Source organism: Capricornis sumatraensis, chromosome 6 (assembly GCF_032405125.1).
Source record: "Capricornis sumatraensis isolate serow.1 chromosome 6, serow.2, whole genome shotgun sequence".
Taxonomy (NCBI): domain Eukaryota; kingdom Metazoa; phylum Chordata; class Mammalia; order Artiodactyla; family Bovidae; genus Capricornis; species Capricornis sumatraensis.
In genome coordinates this window covers 21,423,309-21,442,673 of record NC_091074.1, presented here as the reverse complement: position 1 = coordinate 21,442,673, position 19,365 = coordinate 21,423,309, and positions in this window count along the sequence as shown.

The window sequence follows — 19,365 nt, the reverse complement described above, 5'->3', positions numbered from 1 at the left end:
AAGAATTGAAAATCAAGTAAATCTGGCAATATTCTAATTGCAAAACGTCTCCTTCTTGTGAGCCATGTAGTTAATCTAGAGTGTAAACCCTAAGCCAGTAAACATAAAAAATAGACAAGTCAATATTGTGAAGTAGTATTTGCAAAAAAAAAAAAAAAGATTCAAGCTAAAAAGAATGATATTTTGATCTATACATTATGCATACTCATGTATATTATATAAATGAAACATGAATATTCAGGGAGTTTATTAATATTATGTCTAGTTACACAGAAATAAAGGGATCAAAATATATTTATATATGACCTAAATGATATGAAAATCATACCGAGATTTTATCTGGGTAACATGGTTTATATAAGTGCTATGTAATTGCTGAAAAAAATGAAAATCTTATTTTCTATATTCACATTAATAGTATATTGAAAATATTCTATATATGTATATATATATGGAAAATTGTTTGATAGGTGGTTTAGGAAAGAAGGTAGAAATTATTCTTAGTATTTCATTATAAGGAAATTGAATATAAATGAGAAGTTGTATGTGATTGAAGGAATTAAAAGAGAACCCAGGAGTATACAACAGAGATAAATGCCTATCATTAGACCTGGGGAAACAGAAGTTGCTGGAACACAAAAGCAAGGCTGTAGGCTGAGGGCTGAGGACATGGCATGAGGGCTGTGACCACAGTCTGATTTGCCTCAGTGAGTGGAGACAGGTAACAGAGGACCTTGATTCTTTTCTCTCCTCTTGCCCTCTTATATTCATAAATGCCTTTCATTGGCTTATCCTGCAAGCAGGGTGCACCAGAGTCTGGGAGGGGATGCTATGAGTGATAGAAAGCAGAGTAGCAGAAGGTTGCTGCTGCTGCTGCTAAGTCGCTTCAGTCATGTCTGAATCTGTGAGACCCTATAGATGACACCCACCAGGCTCCTACGTCCCTGGGATTCTCCAGGCAAGAACACTGGAGTGGGTTGCCATTTCCTTCTCCAATGCATGAAAGTGAAAAATGAAAGTGAAGTCGCTCAGTCGTCTCCGACTCTTCCCGACCACATGGACTGCAGTCTACCAGGCTCCTCCACCCATGGGATTTTCCAGGCAACCATTTTCCAGGAATGGGTTACCATTGCCTTCTCCAAGGAGAAGGTTAGGTGTATACCAAAGAAGCCTAATGTATATTTTAGGGGAAAAAAAAATAAGAATGATGAGCCATTTCCAGATATCAAGAAAAGCCCAGGAATTGGCCAAAACCATGATTAAATTCCACTCTGAAGTATTCTAAGGCCCAGAATATTCATACCTTTCCATAGTAATTTACTACACAGCCGACTGTGTTAAGAGGCAGCATTCTGTGGGTGTTGGGAGCACCAAACTGTATCACAAATCGTGATTGGATTCTCAGTTATCAAAATATTCCTATTTTTAAGATAGAATTCATTTATGATCAGATTCCTTCCGATTAAAACAATAATTTTTCTACTTTCTTTTTTTTCTTAAAGAAGAGTAAAAAATGTCCCCTGTACATTTCTTTTACAATATAATAGGCACATTATTCTCTTGCAGTAAAAGGGTAAGTTGAAAAGGTAAGACAGCATCTACTTCGTCAATACATATTGATAAATTTTAGAAAATAAATTAATCTATGACAACACAGTAAATGTAAGCAGAAAATCTGCAGGAAAAATACTCAATAAATAGTTCAGCGTAAATGAGTTGATAAAATTTCAAGCTCTAGAATGATTAAATCAAACTAAAGAGAACAAGAATCCTTAACTTGGAGAGCAGGTGTTACTGGCATAGAACTTTTTCTCCTTTCTCTTGCTCTTTTTTTCACTTCTTAGGTATAAAAAGGTGATATTGAAAATCCTCAAGGTAATTTATTTAAATTGAATCTTGGTAAGCTAAAAATGATTTCTTCACATACTATCAGGATGAAGCAACATAGTGAGAGAAATATTAGAACTTAAATGCAATACTGTTCTCCAGCTCAGCACAAATGATTCTCCAGAAGCTAAAATAAGGAATAGTTGTGCCACATTTATCAAATCAAAGAGGAATACACTAAAACTTATATATGTAACATTATTTTTATAAGCAAAATATGTAGATAAACTTACCAATTACATTTTTGTAACATAGCATATTATTTCAATGACCGTATTATCAATTAACAAAACACTTTTCAAACTTTCTTTATCAGATTGGTTTTTATTATACCCTGAAGCTCTTTAATGAAGTTCATTGTCCAGAATGATATGCATACATAATGGGAGAACTTATCAATCATGTCGTTTGAATAACTAAACCCACACAAAAAGGCAGTTTCTTCTGTAGATGATAGCACAGGGCATAGTACTTAAGCTAATGAGGATTACCATTATTTTAACATGAAATACTGCTAGCAATTTCCTTTTTCAGAAACAGCTGATGAATTTTCACAGATTCAGTCAATATCTGTGAAGGTAGTGGAGTCTTATCAAAAACTTTGTCACTTGGTAGGGGAGAATGAAATAAAAATAGTTACAAATGGGCAAATATATGTGTATATATATATGTCTTTGCAAATATGTGTGTGTGTGTATATATATATATATATATATATATATGCACACACATACATACACCCTCAAGTTTATGGTTCAACACTATTTTAAACTAAGGAGCCAATTACAGATCAACAAAACTCAGGTGTAAATTGATTATTTAGGGCTTTCCCAGATTCTAAATTTTTTGTCATAGAAATAGCCTATATATCTGTGTTGACCAATACAGTAGCCACCAGTTACATGTGGCTATTGAGGAGTTGAAGGATAGGGAAGCCTGGCATGCTTAAGTCTATGGGGTCGCAAAGAGTCATGTAGGACTTAGCGACTGTACAACAACAATTGGGGAGTTGAAATGTGGCTGGTGAAACTCATCAACTAAATGTTTATTTTATTTAATATTAAATAGTTTAAATATAAATCTAAGTAGCCATTGTGGCTAGTGGCCACAATATTGAAAAGGCTAGTTCTAAGAGACAGTATGGTATCAGGAGACATGTGAGTTATCGAAAGCATATCCCCAAGTGTGCGTTTGAGCTCAGTTACTTCAGTCATGTCTGACTCTTTGTGACCCCATGGACTGTAGTACTCCACGCTCCTCTGTCCATGGGATTCTCCAGGCAAGAATACTGGAGTGGGTTGCTGTTTCCTTCTTCAGGGGATCTTCTCAACCCAGGGATCGAACTTGTGTGTCTTATGTCTCCTATATTGGCAGGCAGGTTCTTTACCACTAGCGCCACCTGGGAAGCACCAGCCGACTCAGCAGTAAAGAATCCACCTGCCAATGTAGGAGAAACAGCTTTGACCCCTGAGTGGAGGAGTCCCTGGAGAAAGAGATGGCAACCCACGCCAGTATTCTCACCTAGGAAATACCCATAGACAGAGAACTTGGTGGGCTATAGCCCACAAGGTCACAAAAGAGTTGTACACAACTTAGCAACTAAACAATGACAATATCCCACTTAATATACTGGATTTTCCAGGCAAGAGTACTGGAGTGGGTTGCCATTTCCTTCTACAAAATATACAACTAGTAAATATAAAACCTCTGTTACAGGCACAGTTATGACAGATATTGCCAAAGAATTATGGCACTCTGTCCCTTAGCTTCTACTGCCTCAGAAATCTTTCTTTCCTTTTTTTCTTTAATATTTTTTAACTGAAAGATAATTGCTTTACAGAATTTTGTTTACTGTCAAACCTCAATATGAAACAGCTGTAGATAAAAATATGTCCCCCCTCCCTCTTGTTAGTTGGTACTGGCATACTACCTAAAACAAATTGTCCATTTCTACAACATTACAATACTTTCTAAAATGAAATGTGTATCACAGTAGAAGTCAGGTAGTGGTACTGATTCTTAGAAACACTGAGAAACTGCCTGAAATGGCATGTCTCTGACTCAAAAAAAAAGGGAGCCTGTTCTTAGGCTAGAGAAAGCGAATACCAAGCTAAGATAATCAGAGAAAGTAATAACAACTAAGTATGTGAAAAAACAATAGAAGTTTTGGTGGGTTATTAATATTATATGTTGGTTTACTTAGAAGGGAAAACATGTGAAAATAATAAGTAGATGACTCTATAAGGCAATAAAATTATTGAAAGGAAGAAAACTATCCTTAACTACATACAGTATCACTTTCAGTATGTGTATTTAGAGATATTGTAAAAACAGTTTCTAAGTAGAGAGAGAGGGTGTTTTTATTCCAGGAACTATTAGAGAACAGGTATCAGAGTTATTCCATATACAATTAGAAAATTGGGCAAATTAGTTGAAAGAATGAAACTGAACCATTTTCAGATATTGGACAGCAGGCAGTGCAGACAGACAGATGTGAAACAAATATGGTGGACTCTTGGAGGTACTTTCTGGACCAAAGTGCAAGCTAAGTCCTTCATCTACATAGAGCAGAAGATTCCCATCCTAAAGTGAAAGAAATCAGAGTTTGGTGAGGAGAATATATGGATATTTAAATTATGTGTGCATCACAAAAGTGGGCAAAGAAGATGTAAGTGGTAATAAAATATTACTGAAATATTTAATATATAACAGTTTACCTAGAGGTGGGAACAGACCAAGTTCTGGCCATCCAGAGTAGAGAGAACTTGAGAATATGTAGGAATTCAGTAAAAACCACAGAAAAGTCACATTTTAAATGATGTTTGAAACTAGTCTTATAATAAAGGATAGTCTATATTCAGTTTATAAAAAAGTAGATAAATAAAACTTTGACCCTGAAAAACATGGAGATACTGGAGCAAGTTTGTTGACCAGAAATGAAAAACACTACACATTTTAACAAAATTCTATTAAATATGGACTTTCAAAATTAAAAGAAAAATATAATTTACAATAGCATTCTGAAATGAATATAATTTAGTTGTATAAAAGTTTCTTTTGTATAAATAAAAATGTGCAGTATCTGTATGTGAAAACTACAAACATTAATAAAATAGGTCAAAGAAGATATAAATAAACAGTGTTCATGGATTAACTATTAAAACTGCTCTTTGATTTATAGATTCAATACAATTTTAATCAATGTAACAGCAAGTTTTTTGTGTGATCTCAATCATTTGATTTTAAAGGTTACTTGGAAAAAGTAACTAGAGTAGTTAAGATTACTCTGAGAAAGTAAAGGTAATGTCTAAGGGTTTATGCTATCCACTTTCAGGACTTAGTCTAAAGCTCAGTAATCGGAGAAGTACAGTATTCACGTAAGAGACACACAGAGCAATGGAACATAAAACAGAGGCAAGAAATACACACACTCCAAAATGTCAACTGATTTTTCGTATAGATGAAAAGGCAATGCAACTGAATAACTGTTTTTTCAACAGTCAGTACTGGAACAACTGGATTTCCACATGCCAAAATATTGACCCATGATCCGTACTTCACACTTTAAACAAAAATGAACAAAAAATGAATAAGCCTTAAACATAAAATGCAAAAGTATAAAAACATCTTGAAGAACACATGAAAGAAAATATGTGTGGTCTTAGGGCTTGTAATGGTAAATTGAACATTATTAAAATTTTTAAATTGTGTTTGGTGAAATTCCTTATAAGTAGAATAAAAGCAGAAACCAGCAAAAATATTCATGAATCACATATCTGATAATGAACTTGTACCTATAATATTTAAATAACTCTAAAATGACACAAATATAAACTAATAAAAGTTGGACAAAAGATCTGAAGAGACAGCCCACCAGAGTGCATGAAGATGCAAATAAATACCTTAAAAGTTGCAGTTGCTCAACAACTTTTGCCTTTGGAGTAAACCAAATAAAACAACAAAAACAATAGTGCAACACTACTAAACATAGAAGAGAATATGTAATATTGATTTAACTACCAATGCCATGTTTTAGCAAGAATTGTTGAACTGTCAATTATCACTGTCATGACTAACATGGTATAAATTAAAAAAAAATAATATAGCTATTTTGGTAAAAAAGTTTGGCAATTTCTAATCAAGTTAAACATACCCTTGCTTTAACAATCAGATTGCAGTGCCCAGATATTTACTCAAGAGAACAAAACATATATAAATATATATCCACACAAATCTGTATAAGGATATTTGTAGACTTTAATTTATGGTTGTTCAAGTTAAACAGTCCAAAATTTGCATTAAATGAAGAATGGATAACCATGCCATGGTATATACATAAAGCAGAATACATATAGGAATGTGCTACCGACACATTCAGGATGAATCCCAGAAACACTATGCTTTGCAGATATAACTTTGTTCAAAGGACTATACACTGTAGAATTTAATATATCTGACTTTTGCGCAACAGTAAACAAAAGGGATAGAAAGTAGATTAGTCATAAATTGATGGGAGAGGGAGATGGGATTAACTTCCAGGGACCTGAAGGAACCTTTTGCAGTGACAGATACACTTTTTATCTTGATTGTGGTAGCAACTGCATGACTATATATGTTTGTCAAAACTTAGGGACTATTACTGTTGGTGATTATACTTCCATAAACCTGATGGAAAAATGAAGAGAAAATAAAATGAAATTACCATTTGCTGCCAAGATGTTGAACTGAATCACTAACCCACTGCTAGTGGGAAAGTAAATTAGTACATCTGCTTGGTACTGTGATTTCACAGCATCTATGAATGTTGAACACAAGCACACCTATAAGTATGCAGAAATGAATCAGCAGAAATGTATACATATGTGAAAATAATATGCATATGTGAACCGACAATAGTACTATTACCAAAAGCCTTAAAGTGGAAACCACCGAAATATTTACCAGAAATAAAAAGCTTTGAGAAGATGGAATTATGAAATTGCTTGAAAAATTGCAGAAGTTAGTAGAATCAAATGATTAATACATTTTTCAACAAAGTTCTAAATAAAAATGGTACAGAGTAACTTGCCATGATGAAAATATAAATCACAAATCTGCTCATGAATTAGCATGTATTTAAAAAGTGATTATTCTTAATATTGACCATATGTCCACAATTGACCAAAATTAAGTCAATTTTCTCTCCTGCCCACAGGTCCCTAAACTTTAGGTCACCCCCAACCTGAGCAAGCACTAAAGTAAGGAAAGTGCCTTCACATGAACTTATCCCCAGAATCGACTGACTACAGTGAGACACATTTCCTGTCAAACCATGCTGATTACGCATTTGGCTTATGCTCTCTCCTTTGTTCAATTTTCCTTTCCTTATTTCTTATCTATGAAGGCGGGGAAAAAAAGCATTTTTCAGTTTGATTTTGAGACACTTGGAGTTCCTGAGATGGGAGCATTCATCCTATTCACTAGTCTTTCTGTATAAAGGCTCAGCTTATCTGGCTTTGTTTTTATTTGACAAAGTAGCTGTACCAAAGTGAAGTCACTCAGTCGTTTCCCACTCTTTGCTACCCCATGGACTGTAGCCTACCAGGCTCCTCCATCCATGAGATTTTCCAGGCAAGAATATTGTGGTGGGTTGCCATTTTCTGCTCCAGGGGAACTTCCTGACCCAGGGATCGAACCCGGGTCTCCCACATTGTAGGCAGGCGCTTTACCATCTGAGCCGTGTGCTGCAATCTAGCTGTACCAATGACAAACATAAATACCTCTGGTGTACATCACTCTCTTAGGACTTTGCAAACATCAGTTTAAAACTGATTATACCCACTTTTTATCTCATGGTTTTTTATAAACATACTAAAACTTTCTGCCCATCTTTAGTGTTCCAGTTTCATTGAAAGCAGAACTTCACAAAAAATGAAATGTCTCTACTTGTATATAATTGTAATTAGAAACTCACAAAGAATGCCAGTTAATTTTATTATTTAAAAAAAAAATTAAAAATGTGGATTTAGGCGGAAGATTTAGAGGGTTTTTAATGCTTCCTTGTTTTAATTTTGTTTGTTTGTTTCCTTTCAGCCAAGGATAATGCCTAACGTTATTACAGGCCACATGTGGCCTAAATGATAGTATTGTTATGTCTTACGGAATGGAAGGTGCACCAGGAAAGGGAGAGAGATAGGGGACAGCTGAACGGCTGAACTTGGTGGAACAGGCAGAACACACACATTTATTAACTTCACCATCTTACAAGAGTGTGGTTCATGGCCCCTCAAACTAAACACAAGAGTAACATCAAATATCCCTGATCAGAGATCACCATAGTGAACCTAATAATTGAAATATTACAAGAATTACCAAAACATGACAGGGAGGCAGGAAGTAAATGAATGCTATTGAACAGAACTAGTACTGATAAGACATGCTTGAAGCAGTACTGCCACAAACCCTCAACCTACGAAAAACATAAAACAGTATGAAAAATAAAATGAAGGATCTCTGTAGTAAATTTCTATTAAAAGTATTTCAAGAAGCAAATCAGCATAGCCAATATGCACTATCTCTCTTTTCTATTCATCTTCAAAGGGATTTGGAAAATGTCTGAGCCTCTAAAGAATTACCGTATAAATCAAATAAGTGTTCGGAAATTAGGGTGAAAAAAATGTACGGGATGCACAGTTAAATCTCAATTTCGGATAAAAAATCAAATAAATTTTAGTTTATTACAAATGAATCAAATATGGCATAGTTAATTAAAAACATAATTAAAATTTGAAATCAACTGAGTGTCTTTCCACCTTCTAAATCCAGCAATCATATATAACAAGAGGATTCAGTATTTGAGGTCATTATGTTCTCCATATTTTTGAATATAGACTCTTGTTCAAAATAAATTGCAAATTTCTCAAAGTATTAAATGGATAGATGACAAACATTTTCAGACTTAGAAGCTATAAGTAAATTATCATTATTGTAAATAAAGCTGTGAAATAGGACAGAATTAAAATGTATCCCTATAATAGCAAATTGGAGTGAAAGTGAAAGTGAAAGTTGCTCAGTCATGTCTGACTCTTTGCGACCCCATGGACTATACAGTTCATGGAATTCTCCACACCAGAATACTGGAGTAGGTAGAAATCAGAAACTATATGCAATTAAAATATGAGGGTTCAGATATGCTCCTAAGTCGCTTCAGTCATGTCCGACTCTGTGCGACCCCATAGACGGCAGCCCACCAGGCTCCCCCATCTCTGGGATTCTCCAGGAAAGAACACTGGAGTGGGTTGCCATTTCCTTCTCCAATGCATGAAAGTGAAAGTGAAGTCGCTCAGTCATGTCCGACTCTTCGTGATCCCATGGACTGCAGACCACCAGGTTCCTCCATTCATGGGATTTCCATTTTAACATATAAAATTGAGCTTGGGAAGTATCTTTTAATGAAGTTTCTATTTTTAACTGAAAATGTATATTCTGTATTAGAGTGGAATGAAACTGAGAGAACCTATGGTTTTGTAGCATTTAAGTTTAGTATACAATTTAAATGATTACAAATAGATAAATTTTGCATGATGAGTTTGAACTTACAAATACATATCACAGGGAGAAATGCTCACAGACATATGATACAAATTTATGGTTATAGAAGGGGTAAGATGGGAGGGAAAAATTAGGAGTATGGGATTAACATTTACACACTATTGTATATAAAATAGATAACCAACAAGGACTTGATATATAGGACAAGGAACTTTATATCTTATAATAATATATAATAGGACAGTTTCTGAAATATAATATATACATATATATATATACACAAATTTCTTTGCTGTCCACCTAAACCTAAAACAACACTGTGAATCAATCATATTTCAATAAAAATATATACATATATAATATATAAATACATACATAATATTTAATTATAATATATATATATATTTAACCTTTTCTTTTGTACTGGGGTATAGCTGATTCACAATGTTGTTTTAGGTTTTGGTGAACAGCAAATGGACTCAACCATACATATGCATGTATTCATTCTCTCCTAAACTCCCCTCCTAACCAGGTTTCCACATAACATTGAGCAGAGTTTCATGTGACATACAGAAAGACTTTGTTGATTATCCATTTAAAATATAACAGTGGATTCACTTGTGAAGCCCTGGATAAGGGCACAGAAACAGTAAAATTAGAAGATCATATGGGAAGTAAAGTACATTTTTATGATGTCAATACAGAATTCTGAGATAATTTTAGAGAAAGAAATGACTTAGAAACTGAAAAAAATGCATGAAAACATATAAGGAATAGACATTCTGTTTGTGTGATTTTTAATATTCAGAAAAGTAATATTAAATTGCTATAGTTGTCCTATTACTAATATTTATTTCAAGACCAATTTTATATAAGCAATATTATATGAAAAGGATTATTTCTCCTAATAGAATTAATTCATTGGTATGTAAATATGAGTTTGAAAATTAGAAAAATTTTAATGTTTCTAATATCTAAAAGCAAAAGCCTTACTTTAAACAGTACATCATATGGCTACTCCAATCTTTTTCATACACTCAAACACCACATAATTTTGTCTTCTTTGATGATATCTTTGATTAGTATGGACCAGCTCCCTCTCAGTGTTTTTCTGTCCAGAATGTGTACCATGCATTTTATTTATATATTAAATGCCAGTCTCTTCCATTAGATTCTTAAGAACTGAGGATATATTTTATTCATATTTTTATTTCTAGCTTCTAAAATACAATACTACATGCAGTATTTCTTAGTAATTGTTTATTAAATTGGACTTGAGTCATAGTTCTAGAAGTGCAATTATTAAGTTTTGTATTTTCATTGTAAATGTAATTTCTGTTTAAGTTAGAACTTTGGGGTTATGCACCTTTGATTTAGATGCTGTACAAAGTATACAATATTGAAGATATATTACAAAAATATGCATTTTTCTACACAGAAAATTAAAATGTGGGATTGTCAGAAATGGTTATATATCTTGAAATAGGTTACATAGCTCTCTTTTGCCTTAGGCAACAGAAAATGCCAAGTGGTGTTCTTCCTTTTTTATCTTATCATTTCAAGGAATGGAGAAGCCTCTGCTGTCAGCATAGTATATTACATTTAGTTGTTTATTGAAATTCTGCCTACCTGAAAATATATTTGAATCTGCTTATTATTATAAACATCATATTTTAAAACTATAGATTGCATTTGCATTGGCAGTATTTGTGGTAAGGGAGATGCAGGTAAAAAGAAGCATTGACAATACCTTGCTTCTTTTCTTTCTACTAGTGACTTTTTAATGTGGTTTCATACTTTCTTCTGTAGCTCACAGCTCATAGATATACACAGACTTTAAGGAGCTATTGTTGATATAATTTGAAATTAATCTTTAGTGTCTAACCTTAGCTTTTTTGCCTGACATACCTCGTGGAGACATTCAGCTGTTTATCATCTTTTAGTGACATGGAGTCATCAAGATATATAGGCATATACACTGTTATAGGAGAAAGAAAATCTTAAAATAAATCAACAAATTAACCATCTGGTAAATCTAAATAATGAAAACTTCAGATCAGAGGTTTAGGAGCACAAAAGAATTACACACATTAATACACACATCATAAATCTATTATTTCCTTGTCTATACAGCTTATAAAAATTAGTATTTTGAATGCATATATTTTAATGGAAAGGATGTAAAAGAGAGTAATACCAATGGGCTTATCTATTTACATTCATTTAAAAACTATTTTTTTAGTAACATTTACAGAAATACATCAGAGCTTAATCACACAAAAGTAAAAATTATATTTGGCTTCTAAGTTGGCACTAATAATAAAGAATCTATCTGCCAGTGCAGCAAATGCAAAAGAATAGGGCTCCATCCCTGGGTTGGGAGGATCCCCTGGAGAAGGAAATGGCAACTTACTCTAGTACCCTTGTCTGGGAAATGCCATGGGCAGAGGAGTCTGTAAGGCTATAGTCTATGGGAGTGCAAGAGAGTAGAACACTACTGAGTGACTGAGTATAAATACTATAATTATATTCATATATAATAATAGCATTCATTCAACTTATATGCAAGAAATTATATAACATTATAATATATTGCAGTCAATATTTTCTTTCATTCTCAAACAACAATATAAATAGATAACATTCTCATCCTCACTTTGTAGATGTGAAACTAAGGCATATCAAATAGTTCATATATTTTAATTTTGGATGTTTGGGCTAGATTCTAGTTTTTCTACCAAAATGCATATCTCAAAATAAGAAGCTAATTTCGTAATGGATATATTGAGATTAGTTGGCTATTTAGTGAAGGAATCCAAATTCTCTTGATTTAGCCTACATGTTACTAGCTAAATAGGCTTTTACTTTAAAGTATTGTTTTTATTTTTTGTTCACTTTCAATTGTGTACTTGGTTTGACGTCCTATTACAATTTATTCTGTTTTGATTTCTATATAGCAAAATTTTTACCTTGTATCAAACTTCTGCTACCTTATCAGGTGCAGTGGACTTTGAAATACACAAAATTTAGCCCCAGGCTTTTTGTCTCTCTGTCTAAAACACTGTCACTTTTTCAAATCTTTTAACAAAAACAGATTCTACTAAATCTCTAGGGCTGGATATTTTTGGAAAGGAATCAGATGTTCCATTATTGTGTCAGGTCCATAGGGAAAAGCTCTTCTTTGGCATAATTAGTTCTCATCTGCCCTGTGTATATATGACCCTAAGAATATAATACATAATATTAACAATTTCCTCTCTGGATTCTAAGGGTTCCCTTCTCCAAATTATACTTGGAAATAAACATATGCCATTTCAGAAAGAAATATACTTACTCTATTACATGAGCTTGAAAGAAATAAGTCAATTTAACTGTTATCAACACAATGGGCAATCATGACAATTAGAATGTATTTCAATCTCATTTTGAAGCTAATCCATGATGTATTTTTAGATAAGAAGGAAAATAGACTTTGAAACACTGTAAATTGGGGGGCAATAAGCATAGAAAAATTTAATATACATGCAAATAATGGGTTTTATAAATCAATTACTATCTAATTTTCACAGAACTGTAGTTCTGTCTAGGTAAATACCTAGGTGAATATACTAATATTTTGCTTCCATCAGAGATTCAATCAATATATAAATGTATGCACTGACTGTTATACCATGAATTTCAACAGCATTTCATATACTGTTGAATCTATAACCGGTCCTCAAAAAATATTTGAAAAATGATAGGAGTCTAATGTCTATAGTTTTGATTGTTTTTTTAAAGTCAGTGGAATAGTCTTCCTTCATTTCTGCTGTACTTTTGTTTTTTCTTCAAGAAGCACAGATAAAAAGAGAAATTAACAATATATTAATTCCTGATTCAGAAATGAGCTAAGAAGCATATTCTGAAGTCAAAGATCATATGTGCTCTTTTATGCAGAATAATGAGAACGGGTAATAGCAAACTTTTCTGTCAATAACATTAGTATATTGTGACACACTGTTTATAATTTGTGCCTTAAGAGAGGTCACACATTTTTCCTTAAAGAAAGTTGATACATTTCAAGAAGACTATCTCCATCATATTCTATTTTTAAATAAATTTAGATCCATTTTTTAATTTTTAAGTAAAACTGCAATGGTTAATCTTCAGGTTAAATTGAATATTCAATAAATAATTCTTTAAATAGTATACTTTTCTTGTTTTTAAATCACAGGAAATTAGTACAACTAAAGGATTTCTTACAAAAATATAGGGAAGGAGCAGGTTGTAATGTACTTTAACGATTAATTTTTTCTTTGTTAAAGAAAATGCTGAGTTAATGATTTCAATGGTAGAGTGATTTTATAACCTTCTCTACTTCTTCAGAGATCAATTAGGTGATTTACATATTTAATTCAATAAAGTTTTATTATAGCTCTATTTTTAATTATTTTTTTTAGGAACCTTCAAACAGTTGTCCATAGTGGCTGCACCAATTTGCATTCCCACCAACAGTATAGATGAATTCCCTTTTCTTCACACCCTCTCCAGTACTTTTTATTTGGAGACTTTTTAATGATGACCATCCTGATCAGTGTGAAGTGATACTTCATTCAACAACAGCATAATTTACACTATTTTCAAGCACACACTGAACATTTTCTGGACAGGGGATAATGCTAAGCCAAAATACAAGTGCGAAGATTGAAATCATACCAAATACTTTTTCAATCATGATAGGAAACTAGTATTTAATTTGGCTAAAGCCTTTGAATGTGTGGATCACAAAAATTTGGAAAATTCTTAAATAGATGGGAATGCCAACGGCCTTACTTGCCTCCTGAGAAACCTCTATGCAGAAAAGAAACAACAGTTAGAAACAAATATGGAATGGACTGATTCCAAACTGGAAAAAGAGTTAAGTCAAGGCCATATATTGTTACCCTGCTTATTTAACTTATATACAGAGTACATCATGTGAAATGCTAGGCTGCATGAAGCACAAGCTGAAATCAAGATTGCCAGAAGAAATATCAATAACCTCAGATATGCAGATGACACCACCCTTATGGCAGAAAGCAAAGAGGAACTAAAGGGCCTCTTGATGAAAATGAAAGAGGAGAGTGAAAAAGCTGGGTTAATACTTAACATTCAAAAAACTAAGATCATGGCATCTGGTCCCATCACTTCATGGCAAAATAGATGGGAAACAATGGAAACAGTGGCAGACTTTATTTTCTTGGGCTCCAAAATCACTGAGGACGGTGACTGCAGCCATGAAATTGACTCTTTCTCTGTGGTTGAAAAGGTACAACAAACCTAGACAGCATATTAAAAAGCAGAGACATTACTTTGCTGACAAAGGTCTGTATAGTCAAAGCTGTTTTTTCCAGTAGTCATGCATATGAGATTTGGAACATAAACAAAGCTGAGTGCCAAAACATTGATGGTTTCAAAAGGTGGTGTTGGAAAAGACTTTTGAGAGTGCCTTGACAGCAAGATCAAATCAGTCAATCCTAAAGGAAATCAACCCTGAATATTCACTGAAGGACTGAAGCTGAAGCTGAAGCTTCAATACCTTGGTCATCGATGTGAAGAACTGACTCATTGGAAAAGCCCCTGATGTTAGGAAAGATTGAAGGTCGGAGGAGAAGGGGGCAACAGAGAATGAGATGGTTGGATGGCATCACCGACTCAATGGACATGAGTTTGAGCAAACCTGGGGAGATAGTGAAGGACAAGGAAGTTTGACATGCTGCCGTCCATGGGATCACAAGGAGTTGGATATGACTGAGCAACTGAAAAACTAAACGCAAGTGCAAAGCAATTCCAAGATGAACATCAACAGAATATAGAAACTATAATCTTTAGAGATGGGAAAATAGGATCTACTAAATATATTCCTTTCAAATTAATCCAGAAGATTCAAACGCTGAGACTTGGATAGGGTAAGGTATGGCCAGTCTGTCATTAAAGGTGTTAGTTACAGACAAAGACTTACACAGAAGGTAAAAACATTACTACAGGTCATTGCCATGTATCTGCACCTCTGCTTGTTGGCAAAGAGAAGCAGTTGGGTCCACAGTTCCTGCAATTCCTCCCATATCTTTAGCTTTTGACTTCTGGGCCATATATTATTAATAGTAATTAACCTATCCTCTAGGGCACTCTGGTTACCAATATGGGAAGCTTGAATGAGGGGACATGACTTCAAAGTTTCCAATTTGTCCTTATACTTTTCAGAATAGTCTTGGAAGGAAAGTTTTGACCAACCTAGACAGCATATTAAAAAGCAGAGACGTTACTTTGCCAACAAAGGTCCATCTAGTCAAGACTATGGTTTTTCCAGTGGTCATGTATGGATGTGAGAGTTGGACTGTGAAGAAAGCTGAGCACCGAAGAATTGATGCTTTTGAACTGTGGTGTTGGAGAAGACTCTTGAGAGTCCCTTGGACTGCAAGGAGGTTCAACCAGTCCATCCTAAAAGAGATCAGTCCTGGGTATTCATTGGAAGGACTGATGTTGAGGCTGAAACTCCAATACTTTGGCCACCTAATGTGAAGAGCTGGCTCATTGGAAAAGACCCTGAATTTGGGAAAGATTGAAGGTGGGAGGAAAAGGGGACGACAGAGGATGTAATGGATGGCATCACTGACTCGATGGACATGAAGAACAGGAGCCTGGCATGCTGCAGTTCATGAGGTAGCAAAGTGTCGGACATGACTGAGCAACTGAACTGAACTGAAAATTCCCAGCTTGTGCTTTACATATAATTCCTATTCCTGATAGCCTGCTCAGTACCAGACCTAGAAAAATAGCCTAGTATAAACTTTAAACCAGATTCCACTACTAAGTATAGTTAAATCTCGGTAATACACTCTGATTATTTATAGATGTTAGTGTTATGGTTGAATCACCACTAATGCAGTCTGATACAATTTTAAACTTCCAAAAATATTATTACATTAATGAATAAATCGTTTAGAGAATCTTTGTGTCTCTAGGAGAACTTCCACAAAGCATGATCTCAGATAGTATTTTTTCAAATAAATTTGAAATAACAAATGATTGACTTAATCCATCAATGAGAACCCCAACAGAAAATGCATTAAAGTAGGAAGCAGGGCACCCTGGCAGAAGACTGTCATCATTTATTTCTTCCTAAATCTCTAAAGAGATTTCGGTGGATATAAGAAAAAAAGAATATAAAATATTGGCTTGAAAAATGATGATTATCTGAGGAATGAAAATATTATTCACTATACTATTTATCTAGTTTGCTAATTTATTTGTTTATGAAAGAATTAGTAAAAGAAAATACTTGAGGCTAAATATCAGATCATTTCATGCGTTATTAAATGCATTAAATAATGGACACAATTGGGTGCTCTCAAAGAAGTATTGATTTTTGTGAATAACTATCAATACAACACTAATTACTATAAAATCCCAGAGAGCTATGTCAAAACCCTAAGGATGTTATTTTATCTACACATGAAAGAGGTTATGCTTAAATGCTTCATGTTTAGAATACTTAGAGCAAATTTTCGGATCAGAATAATGTTTGTTTTCAACTTTCTTTCAGAATGTATTTAAAGACATGAAGAGATAGTGCTAGACCACAAGAATAAATATTGTCCAGCTTTATACTAATAAATACATCAGACTATGGAAAGTTCTAAAATCCTCTATAAGTATTTTAGATGTTGTGCTAAGAAGAAATCTGAATAACATTCTTTTAATTGGTAAAACGGTGTGTTATTATGGCTATTCTGATCTTGAAAATATCAAGAACCCACTGCACATGAAAATAAGCTTATTATGTTTCCCCAAAAGATAATTTTCTCTATTTAAAGTACCATTCAAGTAATCTTTAACTTGTTCATTAATATGGGAACATAGTGTATATACACCAATGTATTAACATTAATTCCAGGTGAGAGAACTAAATTATCTATCTAAACTACTATGGATAAACAGATTCAAGGAAGCCCAAGAATACTGGAGTGTGTATCCTATCCCTTCTTCAGTAGATCTTTCCAACCCAGGAATCAAACCGGGGTCTCCTGTATTGGAGGCAGATTCTTTACCAGCTGAGCTACCAGGGAACCCATATATTCACACAGTAGATTATTACTGAACAATAACAGTGGGATGAACTATTGCCACTTAAGACAACATGAATGAGCATAACACTGAACAAAGGAATTCAGTCACAAGAGTATATATATGCTTTCAATTATAAGTTTCATCTCTAGCAAATAGATATATACTGTTAGAAGTCAGGATAGAGGTTGCCCCTGCTTGGGGGTTAATGATTAGAAGGAGGAAAAGGGGGCTTAGTTGTAATATTCTTTTTTCTCTGTATGTTTTCATTTTTTGAAACTGCATTAGGATTTTACTTATGATCTGTACATTTTTATATGCATGTTGTACTCCAAAAGTATATTGACAATACATGTAAATTGTGAAATTAGCAACTTTGGTCCCACAGTGTAGTATAAATGATTCTCAAGACACTTCAAATAATTTTTTTCACTAAACAAATCAATTTGCAATCAAGGGAAATTACCTTGCACCCTTCTTAAAACTATAGATATATTCAAATGATGAATACATTTGGTTATTACATATAACTGTCCTGATTTAATCACACTTAGATGACTAAGCAGCAAAATAATGCATCCTCTAGGTGTATGAATTATAGACACATAATTTCTACTAGTCATTGTTTGATATCCAAATCGCTCCTTAATGAATTTGTAATGAAAATGTTCTTTTTTTTTTTTTTTTAACTTTCAGGCAGACCTGATTCCTAACAGAATTTAGATGAGGGTTCTTCAGATGAATCAATTATTAAAAACAAATTTTGACACAATGTAATTCTCCCTTCCTCTCTGCATAGAGCCCATGATCTCAATAAGTTATCTTGCTTAATATCATGAGAGAACACTATAATATGTTCAGCCCACTTACAACCTATTAATCCAAGAAAAATTTGTATGTATTAGACTGAGAGGTATCACAGGACATTTATAAGGGCCCCCACCTCTATTTCCAAGGACCTCCCATTGATAGAGAGAAAATGAAACTTTGAACCTAAATGCAGGGCTGGCTCCATAATTCGTAAGCCAAAGTGTAAAATGAAAATATTTTGTCCAAATATTAAGGATTTCAAAATGGCAATAACAAAGCATTAAACCAACAGTAGGGCCTTCCTAAACATGGCGCTTCCTGTGACCAACCAGGTGGCAAAACTGATGATCCAGCTGCACACAAGTATTTTATCTACTGCAGCCTTTTCTCTATACACTTTTTTCTCTCTTTATCCTTCTTTTTTAAACCAAAACTGTAATGATAGTGTACAAAATAAGATGAGAAAAACTGTAATTTAATTATTTTAATTTTAACCTATAATACAACTTGCAACTTTTTTTTTTTTTTTAACTTAGAACAACTCCTCAATTGTATCATTGGATGCTAGTGGGTAACAGATGTCCTTTCTGAAGCTTCAGTTTGGGACAAATCAAGAGCTTAAATATGTGTCATCTACTATTAAAAAAGGCAGAAACTGAATTATTGATTTTTCATTGTTAACATATAAAGTGTAGTCATCGTTAAGTTTTATGTTCAATCAAGAAGAAATCAGAAAATATTAAGTGCCAATTCCATATTATATGGGCCATGAAAACCCCAGAACTTTAATTTTTCACAGTTCTAGGCAAACAGGAAAAAAATAAAATAAAAGAGTCCATTAAATGTTTTATTCTGCACCTCCACTACATTTAGAATACTAGTTATATTAAGTAGATTGAGTAAGGAACTGCAACGAGACCTGTTGACTCTACACAGACCACTGTGTATAATAGATGCATGTGGCAAATAAATATATTCAAACTAGTTTTCACACCACATATATTTTAATTTTGATCAACACATAGTGTTTAATCTTTTTTTGAATTACAAAAA